At 36.3% G+C, this 12,382-nt stretch overlaps 1 protein-coding gene across 1 annotated transcript in view; it reads right to left on the reverse strand.

Moving 5' to 3' along the window:
• TCERG1L (transcription elongation regulator 1 like) overlaps nt 1–12,382 on the reverse strand; it is a 187,495-nt gene that overhangs the window by 96,722 nt on the left and 78,391 nt on the right. The gene's annotated exons all lie outside the window — the stretch shown is intronic.

Here is a 12,382-nt window from a genome sequence, read left to right on the forward strand (position 1 = left end):
TGAGAAAATGAGTCCAAGAGGTTTGGGAGTTACCAAAAAATGACACTAACTGCATAACTGCAAGCAGTTCAATTGAGGAAACAGAAAGACAGCAGGAGAAGCCAATATCATTAGAAAAACACTTACTTGAAATGGGGAAATCTAAAAGGACAAATACAGGAGATGGAAAGAGAGTGTTGGGAAAGCTAAAGCTCAGAATGACCTAAGGTTAGTTGAGAATAACAAAAAAGACATCTTCAAATATGTTTAAAATAAAAGCAGAAGAAACAGTGCTACTCAGTGAACATGATCAATAAGTAACAGATAAGAAAGGAAAGGCAGAACTACTTAGCTTCTACTCTGGTTCGGTCTCCTCTGAGATTTGCATTCCACCAAAGAGCTGGCTGTAGGATTAGGATTCCAGGTGCAGCAAGATAGAAGCATACTTCAGCCTACTGACACTGAGTTCAAGTGAATTGCATCCTAGAATACTAACAATGCTTCTTGATGGTTTAGCTGAACCTCTATTCATTATTCTGAAGAAATTTAGTAGAATGAGTAAAGTGTAGGAGAAACATTTTTGTTTGTTTGCTTCAAAGAGAGAGAGAGAAAAAAGAAGAAGATCCAGACCACTTAGTCTGACAATGATCCTAGGAAAGATTCTAGGATAGATTGTAAAACACTTGACCATAAACACCTTGAATATAATGCAGTGATTAATATAAGCCATCTCGGATTTGTCGGTATTTCATGATATCCCAATTAGCAAGTATGGATTGGATAGTATGTAGATTCACAACTAGCTTGAAAACTGTACTAAAAGAGTACTCATCAATAGTCCCTCATCAAGTGGGATAGAGTGAGGATACTATAGGAATTGTTCCTGTGCCTGGTGCTCTTCAACGTTTGCATCAATGATCTGGATGAAGAGTTGTATGCTTGTAAGATTTGCCAATGACACAAAACTGAGTGGGATACTGTAAAGTCTCGCAGACAGAAGGGAAATTCAAAATTATTTTTATTAGTGAGAGAAGTAGGCTTAAAATAATAGAATGAAATTTGACAGAGACAAATGCAAAACTCTTCTCTTAAAAAGAAAAATAAATGTATAGGCAAGGGGTGATGAGTATCTAGACTGGCAGTAATACACATGAAAAGGGTTTAGGAGTCAGAAGTTGAATATGAGTCAACAGTGTGGCAAAGTTGCTAAAGAGGCAGATACAATTTCAGGCTGCATCAATAGAAGTCTAATTTCTAAATTGCAAGACATAATAGTTCTACTCAATTCTGCATTGGTCAGGTCCTACCTTAAGTATTTTGTTTAGGATGAGAGAAGGGTGATGCAAATAATCAACAGCCTAGAAACTAAACCTTATATCACAGACTAATATGACTGGGTATGTTTAGTCTTGAGAAAAGATTATTGCAGGGAGAAAATGGTAACATCTTTTAAGTACATGAAAGGGTATATAGAGAAAGTCAAGATAGTTCTCCAGAAATATCCAGAAAATAAGGCTCAGCATACTTCTTATGTTACAAGAAAACGGATGCTGGTTGAATGTTTGTAAGACTATTTTGATAGAGGAATCAATTACCTCTTCCCCAGGTGTGCACAGGCAAAGACCAGGCAGATTTCTATGGGCAATGCTTTGGATTTCTGTGATGATTAAGAGAACAGGCTCAATGGCCTTAATTGCTCCTAAGAATTCTACAGTTCTGTAAATTAAGTGCTTCTGTTTCAAGATGATTTCTTCAGGGCATTCACCTGTAGTTAAATAAATAAATGCATCTCCCCAGCTTGATATATTTTTCAGGTTCACCATATGTGATAGCTATTGGACAAGAGAGGACCTTAGTATTTCTTTAAATCTGCCAGTTGCTTCATGAATATGAATTTAGCTCAAAACAATTCCTGCCTTGCAGAAATAAAGCTGCACTTGAAGCTCTCTGAGTTCAAAAACAAGCTTCAGAATGGCTTGGCCAGATGTTTGAACAGTATGCCTGAATGTATTTTGGATGAGAAATATCTGATTTCATTAAAAAGAAAAATCCTGAGTTGTAAAAATTATTTATATGTAATTAAATTTGACTACCACTGTAAGCTGGAGTGCCAAAGCAGGATTAGTGAGAGTATATTAACAATTTTTTTTAAAAAATGCAAAACAAACACCAGTATGTACATTTGTATGTAAAGGGCAGTTAGCAACAATCTCTCCAACTCTGAGTAGCGGCTATTTACCCTCTAACTACTACCTATAAAATGTTCAGCTGTTAAGGCAGAAACAATATATCTGTTGGATGAACTAACTCAGAACTTTGTATAGACTTAGGACCCAAATATATACCTCTTATCAGAAGTTGAAGAAAAGTCTGAAGTCAATGTCATTATGTCCAACAGAAAAATGCAATGGCCGAACTCTGTATTTAATGAAGTGCATAGGATGGACCATGCATTATTATAAATAGTAAAGTTTTCTAAAAAAAACCTGGGTTGCATGGGATTATTTTTTCAGAATGTTTTTGATAACTCCCTTTAAGATGGTCAATAGGACACCAGTTCAGTCTGCAACATTCCCATTCATTTGGGCCATTCAATAGTTTTTTGCAACACATTTCTTGTCATTTGGGCTGCAGTCCTGGGTATATTTATTGATAGAGAGTAAGACAGGGAAATAAAGGCTGAAGAGTGCTAAGACAAAGCATCATGGATTTCTTCAAAGCAAATTTGTATGATCTGCTAGAATAGATTATGTACTGCAGGGACATGGCCTGCTGGCATCCATCTTTTCTCTAGATAAAAAACATCTTGCACTTCCCCCACCCTCCCATTTTGTTTCATGCATTGAAGAAGAAAATATGCATTTGAAAATTGCACAAGAAAAAAGGGGTCATGTATCCCTGTGTCTTAGATATAATAATCACTTCTTTAAAAAAAAAAAACAACTTTCATTTAGGAAATGTATGTTGAAAGAGAAAAACATTAACTTTCCATCAGCAAGAGTTATATGAAAAGAGTGACTGGGAAGTACATGTAAAATAAGTTGGAGAGATCCATATTAGAACCACATATTTTAACGGAAAGTTGTATATATACAGTAGGTAGTCCTCTCTTACCAACTGCCTTGTTTATCAACCATTCAAAGTTATGAAAGTATTTAAAAAAGAGCTTTGTGATCTCACATTTATGACTGTAGCAGCTTCCCGCAGTCATGTGATTACCATTTGGGTACTTTACAACTGGCTTGAGACAAGCAGAGTTAACAGAGAAGCAGAAGTAAAATTGTAAGTCATGGTCACATGATGTTTTTTTCTTAACAACTGAAGGGGAAGTTAGGTTGTAAATCCTTTGTGATCATGTGATATTTCACTTAGTGACTATGGCACTTAGCAACAGAGTTGCCAATCCCAATTGTCGCTAAGTGAGAACTACCTATAAATGTTTTGTTTATTAGAGAAAATTGCAAATGAAAGGGTTTTTAATGGATCTTCTAAAGAAATTCTGTTAAAATGAAAGAACAGAACTTTGCCTTACTAGCAGCAATGGCAAAACAGACTGGATTTATACTGATCTGCTCATTTTTCCCTAAGATTTCCAGGATTTTTCTTGTTAATTATTCTATAGCTAAGAAACTGTATTTTGACCATCATGTCTCCTTTTCTGGTTTTATAGTCTTACTACTACTCCTATACATTGTTCTACTACACATACACACACACACACACACATTTCAATATATAATATCATTTCATCAGAATTGTAAGGCTAATACGATTAATACATGCATAATAAATATAACAAGAAGAGTGCGCCTTGATGAGGCACTTTATTTCAATGCCAGGGGACTGCAGTTCATGCATAGAAGCCCTTGTTATTCATCGAAGCAACATGGCAACTCTGCTGCATTGTTTAAAAATGGGCCACTTTTCACAGGTTTGTTGAGAAAGAGTGTTTTGCTTGGGCTTTCAAAGACCAAAACACCATTTTAAAGATCTGCACAGCCGTAATATATATCCATGACAGACCTACTGACAAATGACCCAGAGAAAAGTCAAGCATTTTGCATCCCAGTCCAAGCTTATTCCATAACAATTTGTCTCATACTGGAAAGTCCCCATAAAAGTATATTTTAATGATGGAATCAGTTTCTCAGGCTTCATTTGCAGTGTGTGGTTTTCCTTAAATTCAGTTTGCATACAGTATGCCTAATCCAGTAAAGGATTAGGGTTTGGGTTAGGATTAGGATTCTATGATGATTCCGTGATGATTCTATGATGGTACTATAGTGCCATAGAATATCCTACAGTATCATGCTACTAAAAGTAGGAATGATAGTCACCACTGAAGTATCATCACAGAATCCAAGTGACTTGTACTGTGCAGGTCTATTATTGCTTTTCTGACCAGCCGTGGGAATGATCTTGGGAGGCAGAAGGAAGAGCCACAGACTAGACAACCTTCATGCAAAAGATATCAGCCCACAGAAGGAAAAGGGGTGTGGGAAGCATTTCAGAAGAGACCCTCCCTAGTTTTCTGGAAAGTAAAAGTAAAGGAGGAGAGAGTTGCTTTCAGACTTGCAAGATCCTGTTACTCTTACTGTTACTGTAACCTTACAATAAAGAGTGTGTTAGCAGTCATGGTCTGTGCTTCTTGTCTGGACTAACTCAAGGAGTTGACACCATCCTTCTAGAAATTATCTCATCCCATGTGTTTGTGTCCATACATGCACAAACACACACACACACACACGAAGGCACTGAAGAGGCTGATAGCATAAAGAAATAGAAGGAACTAAGTGGCCCTTCAGTTTTACAAACTGCACCCACTGAATTGTAGCCCCATCATCCTCAGCTGTGCCTTTGGCTGATTTTTCCAATGAGTCCTATCCTGTTGTGGGGAAAATATATCTTTGGGTGAATCTTTGGGTGAAAGAAGCAAGTTTTTAGAGGCCTCAGATGAATGGGATCGCCTTAATAAAATGAAACATAAAGGAATGTGCAGCACCCTTGAAGCTGACATGAACTAGGCTGATTGTAGACCCCTTATCACAAACATCCCCATAACAACGTAAGGGAGGATGTCTTCGTCCTGGCAGTTGGCACCTTGAACAATTTGTTTCTTCCCTTCTGACACTATTGCTTTCCTTATAGATAGCAGTTGTTCCATCCTTGTAGATAGTGGCCAAGAACAGGGACAGAAAATAACTTGAGAAGTATTGCTCGTTAAAATATGCCTGTATCATCATATGAATATGTATACACATGTGCTCTTTTCCCTTCCCCTTTCTTGTAGAACTGTATAAATGTCAGGGCATCCATTTTGCCTACAGGGGAGTGTCTCCCACTAACCTTTGGTGGGGTCCCCCTCCAGTACCTACTGCCTAATAAACAGTGAAGCCTTGATTATTTTGCCTTTATGTCCTGTGTTTTGATTCCACACTGTTGTAAGAGAAAAGTTTACAATCTGAGAAAATATGGAAAAATATAGGTTGTAGTTGATGGTAGTACAGGGAAGAAAAAACTAAATAAAATGGACATGTCATTTTTCAGGCATTTAAAATTCCATATATGCCAACACTGCAGTTGCATTGTCACTGAGACAGAGCTATGCCAACTGACCTAGTGAGCCTCATCCAACAGCAGTATAGATTGAAGGTCTGTAGCAAAAAGGCAGAATTTCTCAGCTCACATTAGTTGGAGGATATAAACACTGTTTTGGCAATAGTGGCATCTTCTTTCCTCAAGAAGTTTTTTGCTTTCTTCTCTTTAATGGGAATTTGATAAAGATGCCATGCAGATAGGCTCTTAATGTCAGCCTGCTGACTTTAAGCACAAGTTCATGGACCAAAGTTGCCAGAGTAGCATTTTATTTCAGTATTAGTAGAATTATAAAGAGAAATAAAGTAATTACAAAATGTTAATTGCAACCGGGGGGAAAAGGCCAAGTCATGTTGACTCTTGCTCTGCTTAGAAGTACAAAATGCTTATGAATTTGTCTCCCTGGATATAACAAAAGAGCCTCCAAAAGCAGACAGGTTTCTTTTTGTTCCAGGGCAATTGGGAATCTCAGCTCAGCTCAGCTCAGCCTTTTAGGCTGTCTTGAAGAACCATAAAAATTGAAAATACAGCCATGAAGAACAGTATTACAAGGAAAGAAAACCACAGATTTTCAGCTCTGTGTCTGAAGCACAGAACTAGAGTCTTAAAAGCAAGCACCACAGGAAGAAAAAAGAGATCAATGAAACTTAAACTCCTGAACAATATATTCAGAGCGTATGAGCCTTTAATATGTAAAGCAAATTATTTTGTCTGGGTGCAGTAGTACATATCCCATAGATTTCAAGGGGAAAACTCAACTGATTCTCACAGATGTAAAAAGACTGGAATAGTATTTAAAGTTATTGTCATCACAATCATCATCATTATCATCAGAAACAACACCACAATACTGTGACATTTTCTTATTGTTTCATTCATTCATTCATTCATTCATTCATTCATTCATTCATTCATTCATTCACATTTGTTGTTGTTGCCCACTCCAGTAGACTCTGGGTGGCTTCGAATACAAAATTAAAAAGTTAAAAGCATAACAAGTATAAAACAGAATGAGATAGCCCAGACTAAAAAACCTGTAACAGTCAAAACATGACAGGCCTCCCACAAACATATTAACCCCAGGCCTGGGAGCAGAGACAGGTCTTAAGGGCTTTCTGGAACCCCAGGAGAGTTTTTAAAGGTACACTCTTATTGTCTTGTGGAATGTCATTGTTGAAGCAAGTTCTTCCATAAATCTTCATTTCCTTCCAACTTCTGAAAAGGTATGTGATCTACCTTTGCTTTACTTTGATCTGACCAAACTCAAAAATTAAATTTTGTTAGGAAAAAATAATCAATACATCCTGTAGCTTCAGTAGCATATGAAGTTAAATTCAAACAAACGGTGATTGAACAGGACTCTTGAAAAATACTTCTGGGGAAAAAATGGGGATATATGCTTTAACATAAGATATTAAAGTCTTATTTTTTCTAAAGTGGCCAAGGACCCATTATTCCAATGACTTGTCCAAAGTCCATCCATCTACCTTAATCTACTTGCAGTTCACTATGCATAGAAATCATATTCTGTATATACAGCATATATGTGCTGAACCAATACATTCTGTCCTAAAAATCCCATGTTGCTGTGACTTGTTGCTTGTTAAGCCATAGAAAGGTTCCCAATGGCAGAGCATGGAACATCTCTGTTGCAGTGATTGTTTAAGTAAATATAAGAGTTTCTTCACATGAGAGCAGGGATCTATTCAGGAAATTGTTCCTGAGGTTTCTAAGTGCCACCCTTTAAGGCAGTGAGGACAGAAGAGAACTAAGGAGTGCAATTGATTAAGGAGCCTTTGCAGCAACTGGTACCCCACATGATGGCAGAGTGGTGAAGTCAGTGTAGCATCCTGCCAATGACTGCATTATTCATGATGGTACTTTTTCACATGACAACTAAAAAAATTATACCAGTGTCCTAATTTTTTTAAATAAGCAACAGTAAGCAGGCAACACATTACCTCTGAAGAAGAGAGGGAGATCAGAATAATTATTTCATGTTAAGTCTATCTTGGGTCTAATAATGTGTAATCAAAAATTCTGCATCAAGTATTAGGCATATTCAATATGAAAACCCTGAAGGTTTTCAATATTTCCCTGCCCATTTCCCATGTTTGTGGTCTAAGAAACACTGCTTAAAAAAACTAATCTGTATCACAGTTGGTGCCTTTGATCAAGCACAAGAAGGAGAAAAAGGGAGAGGCATCAACTGGATTCTAGATTAAACCATGAAAAAAAAAAACCTTCATAGAATGAGTTCCTGGATTTTACTTTGCAGATGGTTGTATGGTTGTTGTGCAAATTAAATCAAAATCAATTAATTAAATAAATAAATTAAATTAAATTAATTTCAAAGTCCACTTCTGGGGAATCAACCACCACAGTGGAATAAAGAGCCAGCAAGTAGACCAGCTGTTCATAATTCCTCTCCGGACAAGGAGATGACTTGAGATCACCCACAAGTGCTTCATATAGTTGCTGCTTGTGAGGAGAACCACAAGACAGTGGTCTCTGGTGGGTTTAGAGCTCTGGGAGACAAGGGAATAGCCATCTTTTTGCTTGAACTGCAGTTGACACCTTCAAAAGGGCACTGGGTTTGCATACTTACTTTTTTAATCACTTTCAGAAATTGCTTGTTAACTGCTTTTCAGCTATTAGAAACCTTTGGATTGACAAGTTTTACAACACCAGGTGAGTTTCCTTCAATCCTTAGCAACAGGATTTAAATACAAGTTTAAGGACTTTAAAAACATTCTTTTGGAATAAACAACAAAAAGGTTATTAGAACTTTGATTCTGGAAAGTTACAAACTATAATGGTATGAGGCCTTGGGAGATTGGGCAAAGAGACACTGACAAGGGAATAGGCAGAGAAGAGACAGCATAGCCTGCAGCTAGATAGTGGCCAGGGCAAAAGGCTCAGATAAGACCCTCCCTAGTGTGTCAGGCTGTAAAGGGGATGGCAGGAGAATTGTACTTTCAGACTTGTTAATGTAGCTTTACAATAAAGTAGAATTAGCTCATCTGGTTGTGATTCCTATCTGGTTTATCCCATGAGGCCAACACAAATAGACTAAGGATCCACATGGATTTGAATAAGATTTTGGAATTAATTATAAGAATCCTTCCTATGGGAAAATGCTGTTGTTTTGAATTATCTTAAAAAATAATAATAATAGGATGAGTCTTTGAAGGTTGGACACTAGAGGGAACCAGAAGGAATTAAGATTGCAATTAAAGGAGGACACTTAAATTTGACTTACTAATACAGAATGGAGCAAAATATTTTAACATTGGACATATTGAAGGATATTTTTGAACAATGGACTCAGAAGTTAATTTTAAGAGTGTCTGCCTCTATAGATAGATTGTATTTAAAAGATGTTATGGAAGAGGAACAAGTTTTACTGGACAAGACTGAGACTGATCTGAAAGTAGGTTTAAAAATGACAGAATACAAGAATGATATGGAAAAAGATGCTACACTGGACATACAAATGGAACTGACTGATGTCTTAATAAATAAAAGCGATACACAAATAACAAACCAAAAGAGTGACCAGGATAACTTTCCTATATGGGATTTACAAAAGTGACTTGTTAAAGCTTTGAAGAATTTTGTGAGAAGGGACAAAGAAAAAAAGAAAAAAAATCAAGTTCTAGGACATTATTTGAAGGGGCTAAAGATCAAGATTGTTAAAGGTAAAAGGAAGGAATGTAAAGTTGCTTTATTTGATCAAGGTTAAAATAGATACATTGTTATTTCTGGTAACCCTTAATGGACTTCTGTTGATCAGGACTGAACAACAAGGCTTTAAGGATTTGTTTATAGATAAGAGATGGTATATCGGAAGAAGAGATCATTTGTTGTATTTTAAGAGAAGGTGATAAGTTACTAAAAATGTTTATACTTGTGATGAAGGGGGAAATCATTTCTTTATATATTTCTCTTTTTTTCTTTCCTATATTTTTATTATTTCTTTCTTTTATATATATGTTTTTTCTATTTTTCTTTTCTGCACTATTTTTTATTTTTATTCTTTTATTTTTTAGTTTGTATTAGTTTTTATATTTTAATTGTACTTTTTAAAAATTACTATAAAAAAAATAAAAAAAAATAATTTCCAATTCCAAAGAGGCAAGTGATATACTTGTAACTTTTTCTTAATCATTGGAGTTTGTGCATTATAGAACACAACCAACACGGATTTATCTAGTAATTACTAATGTTTGGTTTCACCAAGGTTACATGAATGCAAATCAAGTTCATTTAAAAAAAAAAATCTTCTTCAATATAACACAAAAAATAAAGCATTCAGTAAGTACAACAGCTGGAAGATTATAGATTGGCTTTTGTTCAATATTACAAACTCTTTACCTCCTTTCTGGATACTTAACTTTTCTATTAAAAGCATGCATAAGTGAAGGGCAATTGAATCATTTATACCTAACAGTTCTATGGACCTCAAATCAAGGCATTCATTCCATGGTCAATCTTCGGTATTCTTTATGTTATGTTATGCTATTTTATTTTATTTTTAAATAGATATAGTGGTTGTTTTATTGTTGAAATAAATGTTTCCATCTCTGGATTTTCAAAAACAAGAGTGAATGCTCTAAAATATGTAACAAATAAAACACTTCATTCTTTTTCTATCCTTTGACTGTATGCAGAGAAAACAACCCCAGAAAGCTAATGGCATGGGTGCACACTTGAAGGTAGAGCTCTGGGATCCCACTCAGAAGAATGAATAGCCATGTTCTCAAATAGAGCTCAGCTATTTTCTCTTATTTTGAAGTTCATGAAGTAATACAGATTACCTTCTAAAGCAGTGTTTCTCAACCTTGGCAACTTTAAGACCTGTGGACTCCAACTCCCAGAATTCCACAGCCAGCATGGGAATGCTGGAAGTTGAAGTCCACAGGTCTTAAAGTTGCCAAGGTTGAGAAACACTGTTCTAAAGCAAGGGAGTGCAACTTCCCTCTGCTTAAGGGCACACTGAGGGATGTTGCTGTAAACCTTAGCAGGGCAAGGACCTATTTTGGAAGTAGCTTGAAGAGTCTGAGAAGTACAATATGTGCCTTAAGGACCCATTTTGCTCCTTAACTCTCTCTCCAAACACAAACAAATGCAAAAAGAACATCTCATATTTTTGACATATGGACTTGGTAACTCTGGGGGCCACCAAAGACATGCCACTGAGTTGCATGAAGTGCCTATTTTACTCTTTTTTTTTTTTCCCTTAAGAAGGACATTGAAATGGCATTAACGAATGCATATGCTCATCTAGAGAATTCTCCTTCCCTTAAAAAAAAAAAAATTAACTACAGAGTCGTAAATGTCAAAGCATATCATGCCAAATTAGCTGGGACTGTACCAACTACAGCTTTTGGCTTGGAAATTATCCAGTTCCTTGGAAAACCTCCTGAGATTCAAGCTGTGATTTAGAAAGCTTTGGATTTCTATTTCTCATGGATTGCATAAGAAACCAATCTCTATCTTTTTTATACCTGACACAAATGGATGAAACTTTCAAGATGGGTCATTCTTTAGCAGAGGATGACATACATTTAGTGTGAAGCAAAGCTACATAATGACTTGTTTTGAAGATATCTTTAAGAGTAATCAATCAATCAGTTAGGAATATGTCACAAATGAAATTGCCAGGAACTATTGCCCTTCCAATAAAGGACTTATCACATTTGTTTATGTGTGTAAAGGTAGCTTTTTCTGGGAATGCTTTCTTGCCTCCCCACTCCTTTTTTGACAATTTAAATGCAAATGACAGGAACATCTAAATCATTTTACAAGGATAAATTCAGGAAATAGAAAGTTCATTGCAAAGCAGTTTAAGGCTGTATTCCACTAAATTGGCTAAATTCCCTGCAAGTTAAATAGGACAGGAGTTACTGATAAATATAAAACAAATATAAATTTGATAAATAAATAATGTCAAGTAAATGGACTTAAGCATGTAGCATTTTATAAGAAATGCCTAGTATGACACTACCCTGAGTCCTCTAGACTCCACAAATCTCTTTTCCAACTCCTAGTTTTGGGAGACTGCATTAGCAAAAGTATCATAATTGCCTTGTCATATGTAACTTCAAAATTCCTCTCCCAAGGAATTCCCAACATGAATTTGTTTCTAAATGTGGGAGAGGGACTTTTGTCATTGCCTCCACAAGCATGATGTTGTCACTATATTTTTCAAGGGCCATTCAGTCTATCAGCAGCTCCCTCCCTCTGTCCACATAGGGGAAGCACGTATCTTCCTAAAAGTTAAGCATCTTATGTTGACATCCAGTGCTGCTGCTGCTACTCCTTCCTTCCTTCCTTCCTTCCTTCCTTCCTTCCTTCCTTCCTTCCTTCCTTCCTTCCTTCCTTCCTTCCTTCCTTCCTTCCTTCCTTCCTTCCTTCCTTCCTTCCTTCCTTCCTTCCTTCCTGAGTTTGTTTGCTTGTTTGCTGGTTGGTATTGCTTTTTAGTACCTAGATATTGTACCTACCAGGTAAATCCAGTTTGCAGTCTAGACTAGGGAATCCAAGAAAGTTCTTAGAAGCAATAGCAAAGCACTTCTGTCCTGTTGCCAAGAATGTTGCATACATGTTCATATATTTCCCAGAAGTTAAGCTCAACGCAAGGGTGTTGCTTTATCTTTAAGGCAAAATCAAATAGTCTTTCAAGGACGTCATCTCAAATGAAATAAATTATGTGGCTTGCTTTTAATGTGTTTGTTTTTGGCAGAATCCCTCATCAGGCTCTGGCCATATGTCTTTCTGTTAAGAAAAGTTGGGTATCATGATAACT

The sequence above is a fragment of the Python bivittatus genome, unplaced genomic scaffold (assembly GCF_059951505.1).
Source record: "Python bivittatus isolate LINGU-HERP-01145 unplaced genomic scaffold, Pbiv_v1 ctg000980_np1212, whole genome shotgun sequence".
Lineage (NCBI taxonomy): Eukaryota > Metazoa > Chordata > Lepidosauria > Squamata > Pythonidae > Python > Python bivittatus.